The sequence below is a fragment of the Rhinichthys klamathensis genome, unplaced genomic scaffold, assembly GCF_029890125.1.
Source record: "Rhinichthys klamathensis goyatoka isolate OS25496 unplaced genomic scaffold, OSU_Roscu_1.1 h1tg000098l_1, whole genome shotgun sequence".
NCBI classification, from domain to species: Eukaryota; Metazoa; Chordata; class Actinopteri; order Cypriniformes; family Leuciscidae; genus Rhinichthys; species Rhinichthys klamathensis.
This window is the reverse complement of record NW_026606637.1, coordinates 6143633-6163559: the sequence shown is the minus strand read 5'-3', so window position 1 is coordinate 6163559 and position 19927 is coordinate 6143633. Positions and strand designations below refer to the sequence as shown.

At 42.8% G+C, this 19927-nt stretch overlaps 1 protein-coding gene and 1 pseudogene across 1 annotated transcript in view; one reads left to right on the top strand and one right to left on the bottom strand.

Moving 5' to 3' along the window:
- Positions 1-19927, bottom strand: part of si:ch211-51h4.2 (uncharacterized) — a 40581-nt gene that overhangs the window by 7800 nt on the left and 12854 nt on the right. The window lies entirely within an intron of this gene.
- Positions 11100-14150, top strand: LOC130086677 (uncharacterized; annotated as a pseudogene).

Here is a 19927-nt window from a genome sequence, read left to right as displayed (position 1 = left end):
AGGACCTTCCTGTTGTGTTAACCCCAATTCTCACTATAGTCGGATTGACAGAATTTCCTACACGACTGGTCACGGGAGGACGGTAGTACTGAGCAGAGAGGGGCTGCTCTTCTATCGGGAGATGACAGCCCACCTGTGCGGCCAGACTCAGTGTGCAGTCGCGTCCGAGCTGTGAGATTGTTAATGGAATTTTGCAGCACTACGTGCCCGTGAGAGAGCAATGAGAAGCTCCTAGAAACAGCCTGCCTACATCTCACTGCCCACACATGCAGGGCCAGGAAATTACTCCCAATGAAGGCAGACATCTCACTCCCTCTAAAGCTCAGAAAGAGCGAACGTTTTGGATACACACACACACACCACATTATTTCTTTTTAAATTTAAGACGTGTGGTGGTGTGTGTGTGTGTGTGTGGGTGTGTCCAAAACGTTCGCATTTAACAAAGGCTATACATTTTATTTGGTTCATGTAATTTGATATAATTTCTACTATACTTTTTAAAATATGCACTTTTAATATTTAAAAAGAAAAACGTCTGCAATGGGCAGCAATGTTGCATTTATTGCATCAAAATAAAGTAAAAAAAAAAAAACATTAATAGTGTTAACTCACAATTTAAAAGAACTGTTTTCTATTAAATATATTTCGAAATGTAATTTATTCTTCAAAGCTGAATTTTCAGCATCATTATTCCAGTCTTCAGTCACATGATCTCTCAGAAATCATTCTAATATGCTGATTTGGTGCTCATAAAATATTTCTTAGTAGTATCAGTTGAAAACAGTTGTGCTGAATATTTTTATGGAAAACTTTTAAATATTTTTCAGGATTGTTTGATAAGATAAAAAACAACAGAAATCGTAATCTTTAACATCATAAAGCTTTTGGGTTTGCAGATAAAAAAAATAGATTAAAAAATACTGACATAAAAACTTACATTTTCAATACTTTTTATAATGTAACATTTTCATTTAATCTTTTCTGTAAAATACCTTGATAGCATCTGTCATGCGGCTTTAATGTGTACATGGCCTTTGATTATCTATAAGTGGAATTTACGGGTGACAAATAAATATTTCTATAACCATTTATTTCAGAACAAGCATGAATGTGTAGTACTGTATGAGTCTCTGAATTAGCTTTTTTCTGTGAAATTGTAATTCGGAGAGTTTATCAATGAGCAAAAGAGGAAAAGCTGCAGAGAGTATCTTTTGTTTGTAAGTACACATTCCGCTTTCAAGGACCAGGGAAGAGTGCCCTGGATTTACTGAGAAGACATTCCATTAGATGCACACGTGTGGCTTTAAGCACTGGTAGAAAAAAACAAGATCACATAAAAGTGGCTCTCTGTTTCCTTTTAAAAGGCCTGGATGGTGGAGGGAGACCAAGCAAAGACTGTGATTAGCCTCTTTCTAACTTGACATTGTCAAAAATCTCGAGTGAGATCTAAGAAAATGAAGTGTAAAAGCATATATTACCCAACAGAGGCTGTTCGCTCAAATCTCATGGCTTTGTCAGAGAGTGCCCTACCCAGCCCTTCAACTTCTCTCCTTGTTCTCTCAGTTCATTCCTTTTGTTTTGAGCATTGCTGGAGCTGGGAAAGGGCAGAGGTGCTCTCCCAGAGGAGAAGTTCTGGTCTGCTTAGCATTCATGTTGGCATGTTTAACACCGAAATAGGGATACGTTCACAACCTGATTGGTCAGCTTTCATGACACAGCCTATATTTCGAGATGGAACTTAATGAACATCCAAAACAATGCTGTGTGCTGGCCTAAATGTGCTCGTAGAACGTGCGTAGCCTACACATGATGGTATTTAGACCAGCTGAGAACTCGTGAAGAACTTATAAAATGTCTAAAGGAGTCAAAACAACAACAGGCATCCCTCCGTCACACACACAAAGACACTATTTGCAAGGAGACGCAGTTCTGATGCCTGTACCGAACTGTGATGGGCAATATCCCGACTATGAGTCTCATCTTCCCATTTTTGGTTCGTTTACATGTCTTTGGTCCGTGTTGCACTCATATTCTATTCAAACCGCACCAGAGTTCGTTTGGAAGCAGAGAGAGACCTATGTTTTCAGCGGCCTCTGTCTTGTTTGGTGCGCACCAGGGTTCGGATGACAGCGTTCAGCCGTCCACCCTTATTCAAAATGAACCGTACTAACAGAACAATCATGCCAGAGTTCATATTAATTAGGGCTGCAACAACTAATTGATAAAATCGCTAATAATCGGTAATGAAAATCATCGACAACGAATGTCATTATCGATTAGTCGCGTCTGCCCACCGTGCACGGAAAACTTCTGCTAGTCACATCCAATTACAGCAGAATAACGCATTTCTTTGGACAAACTGCATCTAAAAATAGTGGAGGAAACAGAGTAAGCTGCTGCGAGAAAGGTACGTAACCCAAGCTGCCCAAAACATGAGAATTCTTTATTTTAAGCTTCAAGCTAATGCATTAGCGTAATGTTTACATGGCTTGCCCTCTCAGGCGCTTTGACAGATGCCTGTGCTGTTTAATGTGTGATATGTTTCCTCAGCGCAAAACTTTCATTTTACGGTTATTTAATATCCTTATCTGTACAAATTCACACAAGTATTTCCATTTTGCATGAAGGCTTGTCCTGTCTTCAGACTTGAATGAGCGCCGGTGCGCGCATGCACGTCAAGCATTAGAGGGAGACAATTAAAATTCAGTGCACAAATATTCATTTTGCTGAAATATGTGTTGTTGGACGTTAAAGGTGCATTGCGCAACTTTTCATGTTAAAAATACCTGTTTTCTATCCTATACATGCTTAAAGAACTGCCTGATGGGCTGAATGAGCCCTTCTCTGCGCACTGAGATTGCCTCTATAATCCTGTACAGTAAAATATATAAGAGGGATTCGGGCTCGAATTTGAGACTGGGCGTGACGTCATGCGCCTTCACGCTCACCAGGCTGTGTCTCGCAGGTTTGTGTATTCGCCGGCGCCGCCATTCTCCGCATCAGCGGACAACTCGTGCGTCAAAGGTAGAAGATGGATTCAAAGAGACCGGCTTGTAGTCTATTCCAAACCCCAACGCAAACTCCACGTAAAGTAAAGAAAAGAAAAAATTTGTCTAGTGCCACCAAAAGGTCCAAATTGGAGTCAGACAGGCGTCGGAGTAAGACGAGAGTCAACCTCGGGAAGGCATTCAACAAATGGAGAGATCTCCGGTCTGCTCTTGGTCTCAAACGGGATCCTCAGTTGTCTTTTTTCTTGATAAAACGGTAAGATATAGCCCAGTCTCTAATGTTTGATACGGCCAATCTATGTATGACAACAAATGACGATGCGTAAAATGTGTAATGCTTCAGCGTAAGCTAGATACATGTACAATCAGAATTGGTTTTACTACCATTGTTAGTGAACAGTTTCATAAACTAGGAATTGTGTTCGGAAGAATAGTACAACATGAAACATAAAACCCGGCAAGTCTTCGGCGGATTAGCCTGTTTGGCTTTTATGAAAACGTCATGGTGACATTTGATTGTTTATTACCGTGAGACATTTGAGTGAACGTTGTTGACCAACCGTGTATGGTATGATTATTATTTTGAGCTTTTGCGAAGTAATCAATTATATTGTTCATGAACGTGTTTTCATAACAATACAATCATAGGTGGATACAGTAAACACATAAACAAAGTTTTCTACTACCCCCGTTTTCCCCTCACACATAAGAGTAATTTACTCAAATGTCTTTCCTTCCATATATTTGAAATGACTTGCAGATTTATAACTATTACCTCTGAAGACATTTTGGCTGTACACCAAAGATCTGTAAGGCAGATGCTCCTTTAGTTATGAACAGCTCGTGCATGCGTGCGTGTGCGTGTGGTCAATGAGCGTGCACAACTCTGGTTGCAGTTTCGCTTGTCGCCAGAGGGGGCGTAGTTCTGCAAAAACTCAGAGACTTGCGTTTTGCACCTTTAAATTTAGGTTTAAAAGTCAACATGTAATTCAAGTATTTGTGTTTTTATTTATTATCTTCATTTTTTTAATGTAGGGATTTAAACTGTCCTTTTGCTTTATAGCTCTTTTGCACATAGCATAGATATATATTCACTGTGTTTTCATAGCATTCAGTTGGCACGGACAGCTTTGGGCAATAGGTTGTCAATAAAATAAAAGTGGGCTTTTTAAAAAGAAATAATCGGCCAAATAATCAATTATCAAAATAATCGTTAATTGCAGCCCTAGTTTTAATCGAACCAAACCTGCCTAAAATTCCTTAGGAGAAATAAAAGTAGACCCAAATGAGGCCTGAGAAGTATTTGAGAGAAAAAAAGTCAAAACTTAGAATGTGGTAAAAGAAACATAGAACATCCCTTTATTGTCTTGCTGCAATCTCTTTTAAGACTCCATTATAGCAATATTTTATTGCTCAGAGGTTGCTCTTTTTAAGCTCGGGAGATTTAGTTGAGATTCATTGGTTGCATTTTTGATGATTTTTCACAGAAGTTTCATGGCCCCCAGAATATTTTGTTGTATGAATATCTGAATATGCAATGTATCAAAAGAAAGAACAGAACCTCTGCTTCTGATAAGATAAGATTCAATACGATGATCAAAACATAGATGGAGTAGATCGAGTCCGTCAACACCCCCAAAGCTTTACTGTCCTAATAGCTCGTCCTGGGTTGACATTTCATTCAGTAACATTAGGCAGTTTTGATTTATAAGCTGTTTAAGATTGATGATCGCATTAATTTACATATGCATATGATTAAATGATATCGCTCGTTCCTGCTTCTTCGCCTGCGTTTTGATCAGGAGATTCTAAACTCTTTCAGAAGATGCCTAATAGCACCCCCTACGTATAACAGTGAAAACACAGAAAGCTAGAAATGTCTCACAAATTACGGACATTTTCATCAATGGCGGGGAAAGAACAAAGGAATTGTAATTGGCTGCTTTTTCGGCAGTCTCTGCACATCGCCAGTGATGTGTCTAATTTGTTTTCAAAGAACATTTGTTGGTAAAGGGTGAAAGACCTGAAGAGCCACATGATTTTTGTCAAAGAGCCAGGATTGGCTCATGAGCCATAGTTTCCCGACCACTGGATTAGTGGGAGACAAGAATGCAATTTCCTTCACTGTTTGAGATAGCAACATCCATAAATACACAAACATTCACTCTCACTATGATAATAGACACAAAGTACACAAACTGATATAGTCAGACAACAATACGCACATCCGTCGACCAAACACCTTTAGAGCTTTCTAAGTAAAGCAAATCCTCTCTAAATGCATGAAGGCCACTTCAGCGGCTCCAATCTTCTAATGCACACAGGGGACCAGATGATGGACTGAGTGAATCCATTTCACAGAGCATCACACTAGCGGGAGAGATGGTGGAGAAAGAGGACAGGTGGTTGGGGAAGCTAACATCTTAACCCCCTCGTCTGCTACATCGCAATCTTCTCTACGTCTTTTGTCTGCACACTTTTGAGCGAGAGAAAACATGACAGAAATTTGCTTTCGCTCTTCAGCCGAGCTTATATATACACCCTGACAGACCGGAGCAACAGAAGTTGTTCTTCATCTCGCAAGTCAAATTACAGTAGTTGCACTCGCTAAAAAGTTCAACATTGCTTTGCTGTACTGACGGCTGAACACAGCCTGCTGTGAAGAGATAATAACCCTCTCCAAAAGAGTTATATCTTATAGCACAATAAATCTATAGAATGTATCCTGGTTGTGTATTTCTTTTTTAATGCCAAGAAGTTGAAAGATAAACTCCTATATAAAATGGATAGTTCTGACTCTGCAATCTGAGGTTTATTCAAAACTGTTGTGAAATAGCACATGTACATCACAAATGAACTAAATTCATAATTAAAGGAATAGTTCGCCCAAATATTAACATTTTGCCATCATTTTTTTGCTCAAAAAATAATATTAATTTCTTACAATTTGATTTAAAACAATTTAAAATGAGGAAATTTTTTTCACACAATTTAGGTTTGTACAACAAGACTAGAATGAATATGTAAATGAGCCCCGCCCCCACTCACTCATACAGGGTCATCTAACAAGTTGATGTATGTATCAGAATGGTAATGTGTATCGCTTTCTACGTCGGACACATAACGGTTAATATGATTTGCCTTTGGCTTGACTACGTTATCAAACAGCTAAAAATGTGTTGCAAATGTTACACAAATCATGTTCCCGTTTGCCATAATAAAAAGTCAGACCGCTGCCTTCTAACAAACAGTATAGAAACGCTTTGAACAACTCAGAAAGTCAGTGGAGAAAGCCATTAAGTTCATCATTACATTGTAATATGCATCATAGACCTATACATTATTCACCCAATTCATAATTCAAATGTACCCAATTTTTCATATCAACAGAAGAATATACCAGGATCTCTTGAGACTCCCCTGTTCACAGCACTCACAGCAGTTAATGATATGCTAAAGCCCGCCCACACGTCGACGTGATTGGTTACAAGGTCGTTTTTTTTTGAGAAACTAAACACTTACACTGCAGTTTTAAGGAGAAAATATTCAGCAATGCGGTTGACTTTAAATTTGCACATGGCTTGTCTTAAAGCATATTGAAAACTCCACATAGACATTTAAACAACATTAAAAAGTTGATTTTCATCGGAGGGGATCTTTAAAGTTGTAAGTTAAATGTTTAAGGATTATGTCTAGCTCATTACTCAAGTAAACTGAACAAGCAGCAAAAATTGTAAAAAGCAAAAAAAGTGAAAAAGCAACATTTATTGTAACAGATTATCAGGTTATTTTATGAATAGAAGAGGTGGGACATTTTGTCTGATTTGCAATATTATGCTTGATTATTCTAGTGAAAATAATTAGCTCATATTTTAGAGATAGAGCAGAAGAATCTGTTTCTAAAAGTGAAAAACAAATGTGGCTTCCCGCTGAGGCAGTGATGCAGTGTAAATGGCCTATTTTATCTCTGCCTCTCAAAGGGTGAGGTATAAATACTCTCTTGACCATCTTGCAAAATGGGACACAAACCACAGGTAAAAGGAAAACAGTGGATGTTATTTTGAGTTTTTAAGAGAGGCTACAATACTAAAGAGTGTGCAGCTCTCAGACAAAGAGGTCATTTCCGATCCCTTCGCATGATAAAATACGCAAGACAAAGTGTAGTGAACTTTTCGGATGTCCGTTTTAAAGGACAGCAATTCAGCTATTGCACATTGGAGGCTTTGATGTTTTATTAATAGAGCTGCACAGAGAAACACTAGGGGTGTACATCTACTCTACTGGGGCACGTGAGCTGAGCCGGACAGCTGACAGCACAGCGGAGAGTCTGGTCTCCTGACACTGATCTGTTTGGTTTGTGCAGTCCTCTCTACAGAACCGTATAAGCGCAGAGCTTCTGTCTTCGCTCCAAAACCAGTACAAATCAATGAGAGAAAAATGCTAATACGCGTAAAATCAACTTGGTTCTTGGCCATGAATAATAGTTTAATGTTGGACTTCTTATTTGAGCTATAAAAAATGTATAAAAGTGTCCACTTTGAGTTTTACTATACTTACCGTTACTCTCTGGAATACTTGATTCTGGTTTGGTCAACCGCGACACTGAGCGGTAAAACGGGACATTTCATAAATTTCCATGCCAGCATACCAGTCCGACCTAATGAATCCATAAACCTCTTTATGTCGATACAAAGCACCTTTGATTCATTTTGATTAAGTTTTTATACGTTTTATGCATTTACTGAATCTTTTTCTAAAATAGCATCATGTATATTTTTTTCAGATACTATTTTGTTTTGTCAGAGGGGAAATATAAGGGACTTCTATTGCTCTTATGTTTCTATTGCTCTATCACATATCATGTTGTGCTCGTGTCAAATTCAAATGGGTCAAGCGTCTTGCGCTGACTATCACTTTGATAGAGTGACGAAAGAGTCAAGCACGTTTTTTTCAGCGCTGCGCTGGAGACACCGGTCCAACAGCACTTAAGTCGGGGTGTGGTGGGGTTTTGCCGATCTGCCCACCGGAAAAAGTTCAAGTGCTCCCGATGGCCAGTCAATCTGAGAATAATTTAATCCTTGCTCTGACCCTCGGGCTTCAGCCCTTATGTTAATGTTTATGATATATTCATGGACTTCCAGTTTGTCCATGTTTCCTAGGGCCTATACCATGTGATTGGCTGTTCGCTAGTGATGTGACACTTTCATGTGCACACGCTCCATGAACTCAGGATCAAAGCCAAAGAGTTGACAGAGAAAGTTGATGATCAGCGTCATGGGTAGCAACAAAGCCTCATGGAATTGGTTTGGTTTTGTCAACTTGAATAATACTTTAGTCTCACATGTCTGTTGATATAATTTTAATATCATGCATTTAAGGCAATTGTTAGGGTTGTTTGTTTGTTATTGTTGTGTTTGTGTTTTCTTCATTTTTAATATTTTTTTTGTACATATTTTGGAACTATTTAGTAACTTTATATATATATATGTATATATATATATAAACATGTTTAACATGTTTATTTTTACATTCTCTCTTTTTGCATTTGTAATTTTTTTTGACCTCTTAACAGATCTTGTATCAATTAAGTAACTATAGATTTGATAAAAAGGAGCAGATCTTTTAAAATAACTATTTACATCAACTAAAACAAACTTGTTACTAACTAAAAATGTTAACATGTTCTTAATTTTAAATATATTTTTGGAACTATTTAACTTTATATATATATATATATATATGTTTAACATGTTTATATACATACTAATAAACAACTAATAAACTAATTAAGTTAATTGGCTGTTTCTGTCGTTATATTGCTTCATAATTGACCCTTCGCTAAGCCACGCCTGAAAACCACCACTGGCCAATCATGTCTTAGCAACCGTAACTAGGCGCGAGAGGTCTGGCAAGCTTTCGAGCGAGGGAAACATGCCGAAGCGTTGTGCGCATGGATTGTGCAAATCTGATACCCGGTATCCTAAAAGTTTGGACGGGTGAGTGGACATTTTTTCCTTCCTAAAAATCTAAAAGCTGAGGGGAGAAATGCCGGGCGTGATCAAGCAGTGTGGGAGACCCTATTCACAACTAAATGTCGACAGGATTAACAAAAACACCTATTGCTTGGAAATAATGACGGTTCTTTGGTCATAATGCATATATTTTAACGTAAAATAAGACGATTAAAGACAAGACGGAGGCTCACTGACATACTTTAAAATATATTGCAGCATTTTGTTAATCGACGGCCTACTACCACTGACTAAGTAACTTTAACCCAATCCGATCGCGGCTCTCCCGGTGTTAGTGTTATTCTACAAGATTTATGGATAAGATGTTTGATTTATAATTATTAGACTATTTGGTAACACTTTACTTGAAGGGGTGTACATAAGACTAACATGACACCTTCATAATCATGACATGACACATGTTATGAATATGAAGGAAGTTTTATGCATGTTTGTGACAACTGTCATTAAGTGTCATTCGCTCAATTATGACATTTTTAATGCAAATATGACATTGTTTGAGATGTCTTTGTTATGACACCTTGACATAAACGAATACATCATAACCTGTCATCTTTGTCATGACAACTTGACATTACTAAGACAACACAACCTGTCATAAACATGACATGGCAGATTAATTATCAAACTTAAGAAACCACTTAGCTTTATTGGTTAACATTACATTAAACTGTCAGGTGGTTGGTTTTGACATTGGCTGTCATGAAGCCATTATAACTGTTTATTAATGACAAATTCAATTTGTACCACTGTAGTTGAGGTCACGAAAAATATTCATGACAGTTATAATGGCCTTATGACAGCCAATGTCAAAACCAACCACATGACAGTTTAACTTAATTTAATGTCAAGTTGTCATGACAAAGACACTGACAGGTTATGATGTTATGGTTTATGTCAAGGTGTCATAACAAAGACATCTTAAACAATGTCACATTTGCATTCAAAATGTCATTATTCAGCGAAAGACACTTAATGACAGTTGTCATAAACATGCATAAACCCTACTTAATATTCATGACAGATTGTCATGTCATGGTTATGAAGGTGTCATGTCAGTCTTATGTACACCCCTTCAAGTAAAGTGTTACCAATTATTTTCACATTTCACTTACCCTGCTGTGCACGAACATAGATGTTCCTCAATTTGTGTGTTTCCCATTTGAATGGTCAGCATGAGGCGGCTGCTGCTTGCGCTGGGACTATAGGCTTTAGCTTCAATTTTTTAAAAATTATTCTCTAATCGGTTGCATATTATGTCGTGGATATATGCCTCGAATGGAATACTGCAGTCCCTTTTGTCTTGCTCTCTCGGATATTTCGCCAAAAATTACTAATTATCTCATTGGGAATGTCTGACACCGGTGCATACACACTGTAATAGATGTACCAGCCGCGAAAGCTTGACAGGCGTAGCAACAGTAACTAGGGAGGGCGGGGCTTAGCGAAGGGTTGCGAAGTGAATGAGCTAAGTCTGTCTCGGAGGGAAAAAGGAGGGGGTTGGGTAGAAAATAGAAAATAACGTATCTCGAGCTGAATTGAATATCGCACCAATTTTGTGATTAACCTGATTTAATCAGTGACGACCAGGAAAGACTGGATGACAACCACGAAAAGTGTGGTGACTACCGGAGAGGCGGTGACAGCTCGGAGAGACGGCAACCGGGGCAGAACGGGCTGGCAACCCAATCTGTGTCTTCTGTGAGGGGGACTCCCACAACAAGCTACGATGAACCTAATGGAAAAATACCCTCAGGGGTGCCCGAGAGGGGGGGAGGATGAGCACCCCAACTGGACGGATACAACGGCATTAGAACAAGGCAACGGAGAAACGACTACGAGACAGCAGTGTACATGTGGCAAAATCTGTAAGAACAAGCGAGGCCTAAAGATCCACCAAGGGAGGATGAAGTGTCTGGTGGGGACAGGACAAACACAACGCACAGGTGTTCAACCTGGTGAGACGCAGGAGGAGCCAGGCCCGGAGTCACCCCATAGTGCCCGGAACCTCCAAGTGTTGCAAATGACTCCATCTAGCATCAAGTCTGAGAGGAGGCGGATCAAGTGGCCAGCAGCTAACATGACCTCACTGTGGAACCAGTTTGATATTGATGTCGACCAGATTCTGGAGACTACCATCAGGGGAGATGGCGACAGGAAACTGCAAGCCATGACAACGATCATCATCAGCATTGCATCCGAACGGTTTGGAGAAGAGGTGAATGAATGAGGCTCCAAAGGATCTCACTCAAATAACCAACGCGAGATGAGAATCCATAACATCAGACAGGAGATGAAGTCCCTGAAGCGGCAGTACAGGCGGGCAGGAAAGGAGGAGCGCATTAGCTTGGCACAGCTGATGAGCATCCTACGAAAAAAGATCAGGATCCTCCGTCAGGCAGAGTGGCACCGGAGGCGCCGCCGCGAAAGAGCCCGAAAGCGAGCTGCATTCATTGCCAACCCCTTTAAGTTCACTAAGGAGCTGCTAGGGCAGAAGCGTAGTGGCCAGCTGGTCTGCTCTCAGGAGGAGATTGATCATCACCTGAAGGAAACATACAGCGACCCAGCGAGAGAGCAAGAGTTAGGGGAGTGCAGCACTCTGATAGACCCTTCTGGGCCAAATGTGCAGTTCAACATGTCAGAGCTGCAGCTAAAGGAGGTTCGAGAGGTTGTCAAGAAAGCGCGAGCAAGCTCTGCTCCAGGACCAAGCGGCACTTCGTACAAAGTGTACAAGAACTGTCCTAAACTCCTGCTGCGCCTGTGGAAGATCCTGCGTGTCATCTGGAGGAGTGGCAGGATTCCTGAACAGTGGAGAGTTGCAGAAGGGGTCTGGATTCCGAAGGAGGAGAACTCCAAGAAGATAGACCAGTTCCGCATCATCTCCCTGTTGAGTATTGAAGCTAAGATCTTCTTCAGTGCTGTCTCCAACCGGCTGAGCACCTTCCTCTCAAAGAACAGGTTTATCGACACATCAGTCCAAAAGGGTGGAATAGCTGGAATGTCTGGATGTTTGGAACACACAGGAGTGGTAACACAGCTCATCAGAGAGAACAACAGCAATCTGTCAGTGCTGTGGCTCGATCTGGCAAATGCATATGGCTCAATACCACACAAGCTTGTGCAGTTCACTCTGACAAAATATCACATCCCCAGCAGAGTCAGAGACCTCATCGCTGACTATTACAACAATTTTAGGATGAGAGCCTCTTCAGGAGCAGTGACATCAGGCTGGCACAAGGTTGAGATCGGAATCATCACGGGCTGTACCATCTCCGTAATCCTGTTCTCCCTGGCCATGAATATGCTCACAAAGTCTGCTGAACCAGAGTGCAGAGGGCCCAATACGAAGTCAGCTCAACGTCAGCCACCGATCAGAGCATTTATGGACGACCTCACGGTCACCACAGAATCTGTTCCAGGCTGTAGGTGGATTATAAAGGGTCTTGAAAGGCTAATGGAGTGGGCACGGACGCATTTTAAACCAGCCAAGTCAAGATCAATGGTACTGAGAAGAGGAAAGGTGGATGAGAAATCCCGGTTTATCGTCGCAGGTGTAACAATCCCGACCATCACTGAGAAGCCTGTCAAGAGCTTAGGCAAGGTGTTTGACAGCACCCTGAGGGACTCCGGATCCATCCAGTCAACCTGCACTGAGCTGGACAGATGGCTGAAGTCAGTGGACCGGTCTGGATTGCCAGGGAAGAAACCTTAGAGAGGAAGGTCAGCAGCCACCTCAGAAGATGGCTGGGGCTTCCAAAAAGTCTAAGTAGCATCGCACTTTATGGGCAACGTAACAAACTGCAATTGCCACTCAAGTCCTTGGAAGAGGAGTTCAAGGTATCAAGACCTAGAGAAGTGCTGCTATACAGAGATTCAAGTGATCCAAAGGTGGCAACGGCTGGGATTGAAGTGAGGACTGGTCAGAAGTGGAAGGCTGAGGAGGCTGTTCGACAAGCAGAGGAAAGATTACACCACAAAAGGCTGGTGGGGGTGGTAACAAGAGGCAGGGCTGGACTGGGTTCCTTTTCAACTCCTCACATTGACACCACCAAAGGAAAGGAAAAACGCTGCCTAGTCCAGGAGGAGGTGAGAGCAGTGGTTGAGGAGGAGAGAACCCGCAGGACAGTAGGAATGAGGCAACAGGGTGCCTGGACAAGATGGGAGAACGCGATCGAGAGGAAGGTGACATGGGCGGAGCTGTGGAAGGCAGAGCCACAGCGGATCAAGTTTCTTGTCCAGGCGGTATACGATGTGCTCCCCAGCCCATCAAACCTTCACATATGGGGCAAAGTGGAGTCACCAGCATGCCCACTGTGCTCCAGGCGTGGAACCCTAGAGCACATTCTGAGTTGCTGCTCAAAGGCACTGGGAGAGGGAAGGTACAGGTGGAGGCATGACCAAGTACTAAAGGCCATTGCTGAAGCCATTGCTACAGCAGTCGAGTGGTCAAAGCGCTCCCGCCCCTCCAAACAAGCCATCGTCTTTGTCAGAAATGGAGAGCAGCCAAAACCAGCCGCAAAAACATCTGCAGGAATCCTGGCCACGGCGAGGGACTGGCAGCTGTTGGTGGACTTGGAGCAGCAACTCAAGTTCCCCAACCAGGTTGTGCCCACCTCCTTAAGACCCGATGTCGTCCTCTTGTCGGAGTCCACCAAACAAGTGGTCATGTTGGAGCTTACAGTCCCTTGGGAAGACCGCTTGGAAGAGGCGTTTGAGAGGAAGCTCGCCAAGTACGAGGGACTAGTAAGCGAGTGTCGACAAGCTGGATGGAGAGCAAGGTGTCTCCCATTAGAGGTAGGATGCAGGGGCTTTATAGCACGATCCCTGTTCAGAGCCTTCAGTCTGTTAGGCATTGATGGGGTGAGGAGGAGAAGAGCCATCCGCAATACCACTGAAGCGGCAGAGAAAGCTTCAAGATGGCTATGGCTCAAGAGAGGAGATCCATGGGGGCAGGGTAGCTAGATTTGCCAACTGGACACAAGCTGGGGTCTGATCAGCCACAGCTGGGTCACCTGGAGGAGGGTGTATGATGTTGAAAGACCCGAAACACCCAATGATTCCAGGAACATCACTGAAGATGTGTCCAGTAGCATCAGTAGATGTATTTGCACAGTTATGTGGTGTGGGGCCAGGGTGGGCCAAGCTTCTCCCCCCCGTGGAGCCGGGCCTGGTCTACACCAAGCGTCCAGTCTCCGTTGGTCCAGTCCAGTCTCCTGTCTCCTTAGTTGCAGCTGGTTTCACCCAGTCCCCTGTTTACCGATGGTCCCGTCTAGCCTTCCTCTCCCTCCTCCTCTGCCAAGTCCCTCCAGCTCCTCCCCCTTCTGGCTTCCTTCAGCTCCTCGGCTCTGCCTACGGTGGCACCACCGACCTCTTCAGATCTGCTTTTGCTGGCCCCATTTCAGCTCTTCGGCTCCTTCTTGCTCCCTCGTCTCCACCATGGACTGTCATCCCACTGGCCCTACCAGTCTCCCTTGCACCTCAGGCTCCACCTTGGTCAGAATTCACCCTGGTATCGCCACAGGTTTCCAGGCCTCCAGATGTGCCTCAGCCTTCCACCCCTTCATACTCATTGTATTTAAGCCCTCATGTTTGTTCAGATCTTTGTCCAGTATTATCTTTGCCTACACTATATTGCAAAGCTGTAACATTTTCTCCTGTGTCTAAGCCTTGTTCTTTATTGGTTGTATTTGTTTTTGTGTTTTTGCTTAAAATATAAATTGGCTGTGATCAGATCCACCTCTCCTTCTCCTCTTCCTTTCCTGAACCACTGTAACACTGATGGCAAAGCTGCATTTTCAGCATCATTACTCCAGTCTTCAGTGTCACATGATCTTTCAGAAATCATTCTAATATGCTGTTCAATAAACATTTCATTTTATTATCAATGTTAAAAACAGTTGTGTGGCTTAATATTTTTTTGGGGGGGAAACCACGATACATTTTTTTCAGGATTATTGGACTAGAAGGTTCAAAAGAACAGCATTTATTGAAAATAAAAATATTTTGTAATAATATTATTATTGTCACGATGCGGTAGAAACGAGGAGGAAGCAGGATCCACATGCAGCACACTTTATTCAATAAACTGAAAACAATACAAAGACTCAGACCAGGAACAGGACTCAGGAGCAGTACAACCAACATCGACAGTAACAACACAAGAACTCACAAAGACTGGACTAAAACACAGGGCTTAAATACAAGGCCAAACAAGCTAAACAAGATAACAAGGGGGCGTGGCTAATCTGAAACACCTGGGGAGACTAATAAACATGACAGGGAACTGCTAAACATGAAAAGACAGGGGAACACAGACTGACATCACAACAAACCCCCCCCTCTATGGGCGGCTCCCGACACCCATCAAAACCGGAAACACAGTTCGGGAGGGTGGTGGAGCGGAGGCGGTCCCGGGGAGGGATGGAGGGCCAGGTCCGCGCAGGGAACGGGATCAGGGACTTACCATGGCGGACCTGGGCCATGGAACGGAAGAGGGCCTGGGGGACTGGTGGCCAGGGGGAAGCAGGCTGCTCAGGCGACCAGGGCTGCGCAGGGAGTTCAGGAGACCAGGGTGGACTACGCAGTTCAGGGGGCCAGGGTGGAGGAGGTTGTGCAGGCGGCCATGGCGGAGAAGACCCCTCGAGTGGCCCTGGCGGAGGAGACCCTACGGGCGGCCACGGCGGAGACGACCATTCGGGCGGCCACGGCGGAGTAGACCCTTCGGACGGCCACGGCGGAGTAGACCCTTCGGACGGCCATGGCGGTGAAGACCCTTCAGGCGGCCATGGCGGAGACGACCATTCGGGCAGCCATGGCGGTGATGACCCTTCGGATGGTCCAGACGGAGGCCTGTAGCCCCCCCCCCAAAAAAAATTCTTGGGGAGAGTGACAGGCTCTGGCACAAGCTCTGGGACAGTCTCTGGCTGGGCTGACGGGACGTGAACAGTCTCTGGCTGGGCAGACGGGACGTGAACAGTCTCTGTCTGCCCTGGCTGGGCAGACGAGACGTGAACAGACTCTGGCTGGCCCGGCGTGACGTGAAGCTCTGTCACGGCCGGCTTGACGTGAAGCTCTGGCTTGGCGTGGCTGACGTGAAGCGCAGGCTCGGTGTGGCTGACGTGAAGCGCAGGCTCGGCGTGGCTGACGTGAAACGCAGGCTTGGCGTGGCTGACGTGAAGCGCTGGCTCTGGACTGGACGGAACCAGCGGTGAAGGCTCTGGACTGGACGGAACCAGCAGTGAAGGCTCTGCGGGACGAGACCCAGGCAGGACGGTCTCGGCGGGAAGAAGCTTAGGCATGTCGTGAAGAAGCTCAGGCATGTCGTGAAGAAGCTCAGGCTCGGCTTGGCTGACATGAAGGAACTCAGGCTGGACAGGCTCTGTAAGGCTGACGTGAAGGAACTCAGGCTGGACAGGCTCTGTAAGGCTGACGTGAAGGAACTCAGGCTGGACGGGGCTGACATGAACTGACTCAGGGGGTACTGTGAGCTTGCGGGGTGTTTCATCGGCCAAGCCCACAGTAAAAGCTGAACCGCTCAAGTAAAGGGCCAGGTCGATATACCCTTCTAGGGTCCAGCCGGTATAGTCGTCCGGCATCAGCTGAGCAATATCCGCATCCAGCCCGCTCCAGAACAGGTCCAAGAGCTGGGTGTCATCCAAGGATCCCAAATGACAGCAATTCCCTCACATACCACTCTATCGGCTGGCCATCTTGAAACATTGAAGAAAGCATTCTTATTAGCAATCCATTGCTGGCAACTGCTGGATCCATCTTTAGGTGAGTTATTCTGTCACGATGCGATAGAAACGAGGAGGAAGCAGGATACACATGCAGCACACTTTATTCAATAAACTGAAAACAATACAAAGACTCAGACCAGCAACAGTATTCAGGAGCAGTACAACCAACTTCGACAGTAACAACTCAAGAACTCACAAAGGCTGGACTAAAACACAGGGCTTAAATACAAGGCCAAACAAGCTAAACAAGATAACAAAGGGGCGTGGCTAATCTGAAACACATGGGGAGACTAATAAACATGACAGGGAACGGCTAAACATGAAAAGACAGGGGAACACAGACTGACATCACAACAATTATTAATGTTTTTACTGTCACTTTTGACCAATTTACAGCATCCTTGCTGTAAATTTAAAAACTTACTGACCTCAAATTTGTGATCGGTAGTCTACATTTACCAAAAAAAAATGACTTTATGTCTAGAAATGACCTTGCTTGTCTGAAACGAGAATCAAGCAGAAATGTGTACTTTGACAGACTTCCACTGAATCTCTTAGTTAGATTATTTACTGATGCATCTCGCAGTGGTGTTAAAATTGCACTCCATACACTATGTGTTCGCTGACATGTATCACCTCTAGCTCTTCAGTATTTCTAGGTGTTTAAGTGTGATGCTGACAAAATGCGAAAATCATGTAACCATGTGATTCACTGACGCAATAGATGAATGATACCATAACTTTAATTAAAAAAATTATAACATTTGCAGAAAATGTCTCCGTATTTTAAGATATTTTATAAGTATTGCTTAATTTTTAGAAAATACCACCTTAATTAATCGTTTAGAACAAGACAACATATTAAAACTTTAAGTTCATCATAACAGAATGTATAATAAAATACTTTAATATTAATTTCCACTCAACTCAAAAGACTTGCTGGGAATAAAATGTACAACTTGAAAACCCAATCAAATTTCCTTGAAAAGAAGTACCTTTTTAAGTACAGTAGATAAAAAAAAAGCAACAATTTAAGTGGACTGTGTGGGTTAGTCAGGGATAAGTATCATAATAGAGCCTCGCTCTTCCTCTGCGTCTCTCTCTGTCTGTGTCCTTCAAAATTACCTCAATAATGAAAATGATCGATTTCAGATTGTCTCGACAGGGGCTACCCTTGTGTAAAGCTAAGCAGCTGATAGATCTATTGCTTTTTCATATTACAGCTTTATTGTCTCTATTCTTATTTTTGTCTGCAGAATGTATGGCACAGATGGGGCAGACGGAAAGTCTACTAGTTGAAGGAATTAGCACATCGCCTACAGATCTCGTGTTTGGCAGCGAGACAGGCGGTAGTTGAGCTTAATTGCTGTGTCCTGAAACCCCGGGCCGTGAGCCGACAGGGTGACATTTACATGCTTTAAGAGGCACTTTTGATTGTGGTTTTATGAATTACATGATTAGAGGAGATTTTGCCAGCTATTCTAAGACACGCTCGAAGCAGATTGCGCTGATTAGCTAGATAGTGCCTCCCAAAAGTCAGGCCTCATGCTAGCTGCGACATTTAGGAGAAGTGATTTACCAGCTTGGCAGTGAATTGTTATGATGAGGTTACAACCTTATGGATTCCTGGAGTGTGTTTGTGATGGAGTAGTGGAGCTCTTCAGCAGAGACAATAAATAAATCATCATGGAGGGAGAAAATTGATTTTTTTTTTCTCTCTGTCTTTCTCTGACATATTGTGAAATCAAAAAATCATTGGGAACTTTGAGGAAGAAAGAACCATAAGTAATCAGCATCTCTGACATGAGACAAACTTGATTAACCCTGCTTCATAATGCATTTAACTACACAGAGTGGGCAATCATAGACTATACAGACTCTGTTACAAATCAATTCATTTTCAGCATCTTGTATTGGCCTAATGCAGGGCCCACGATGAAGTTACAAGGGTGGGCCTTATACCGCTCCCTTCTGGGAAGTAGTTGCAGTCACTGAACAATAGCATGTAGTTAGTTGTACTGAGAAATGCATCCCTTACAAAGAAGTACTGTGGTGATACAATAGTACATTATTGCTAATAGCATGATACTGAATCCATATTCCTATACCTTGGCATGTATAAAAAAAACCATGGTATTACAATGGGACATACAGTATACACATATTATATTGACAAGAAAGTAAACTAGTGTGTCATTCTTTCATTCAAAATGCCCAAAATCAGACTGAATCGGTCACTTGGTTCAGCTCTTTCCTGGCTCATTTCCTACATCAGCGACAGAAAGTATTATATCACTACACAAGGGTATAAAACTGCCACTGCTCCGATTACACAGGGTGTTCCTCAAGGTTCAGTTCTTGGCCCACTACTGTTCATCATTTATATATATATATACTGTATATATATATATATATATATATCCACTTGGTGACATCATGCATGGACTTCAATGCTGATGACATTGAAATTTACCTTACCACCAGCTCTGATAGGCCATCCCTGCCTTACTCACTCATTGCATGTATCAGGGAAATCAAGCATTGGATGTCCCTGAAATTCCTTACAACTGAAATATTGATGATTGGCTCTGTTACCTCAGTCAAAAGGATGGACCTGTCCTTTGATATTGATGGGGTTCATGTTAAGCCTTCTTCATCTGTCTGCAATCTGTCCCAAAAACACTTATTGCTAGATTTCAGTATATTCAAAACTCAGAATATGAGTTCTCACCTCCACCGTGTGTTCTGCTCACATTACTCCTCTACTGTATGATCTTCACTGGCTACCCCTTTGGCATCATGTATTCACTTTAAGATTTACTTCTAACATTTAAGGCATTAAATGGTCTTGCACCCCCATATCAGTCTGATCTACTCTACCCTAACTGCCCTGACCAGTCCCTTAGATCATCTGAACTTCATTTAGTGTTAATGATCCTAAATTGTGGAATTTACTACCCCTTACACTTCTTTGTCTACCTTCTAGACTCAGTTAAAACATATCTAATTAATATGTTTTTTGGATAATGTGGCTATATGTGGCATTATGTGTTTGCAATGTGTGTGTGGGTGTGCAAATGTATTTTAATGAACAATGTAAAGCGACCTTGAACTACAGAAAGGGACTAAATAGAACTTCCATATGAGC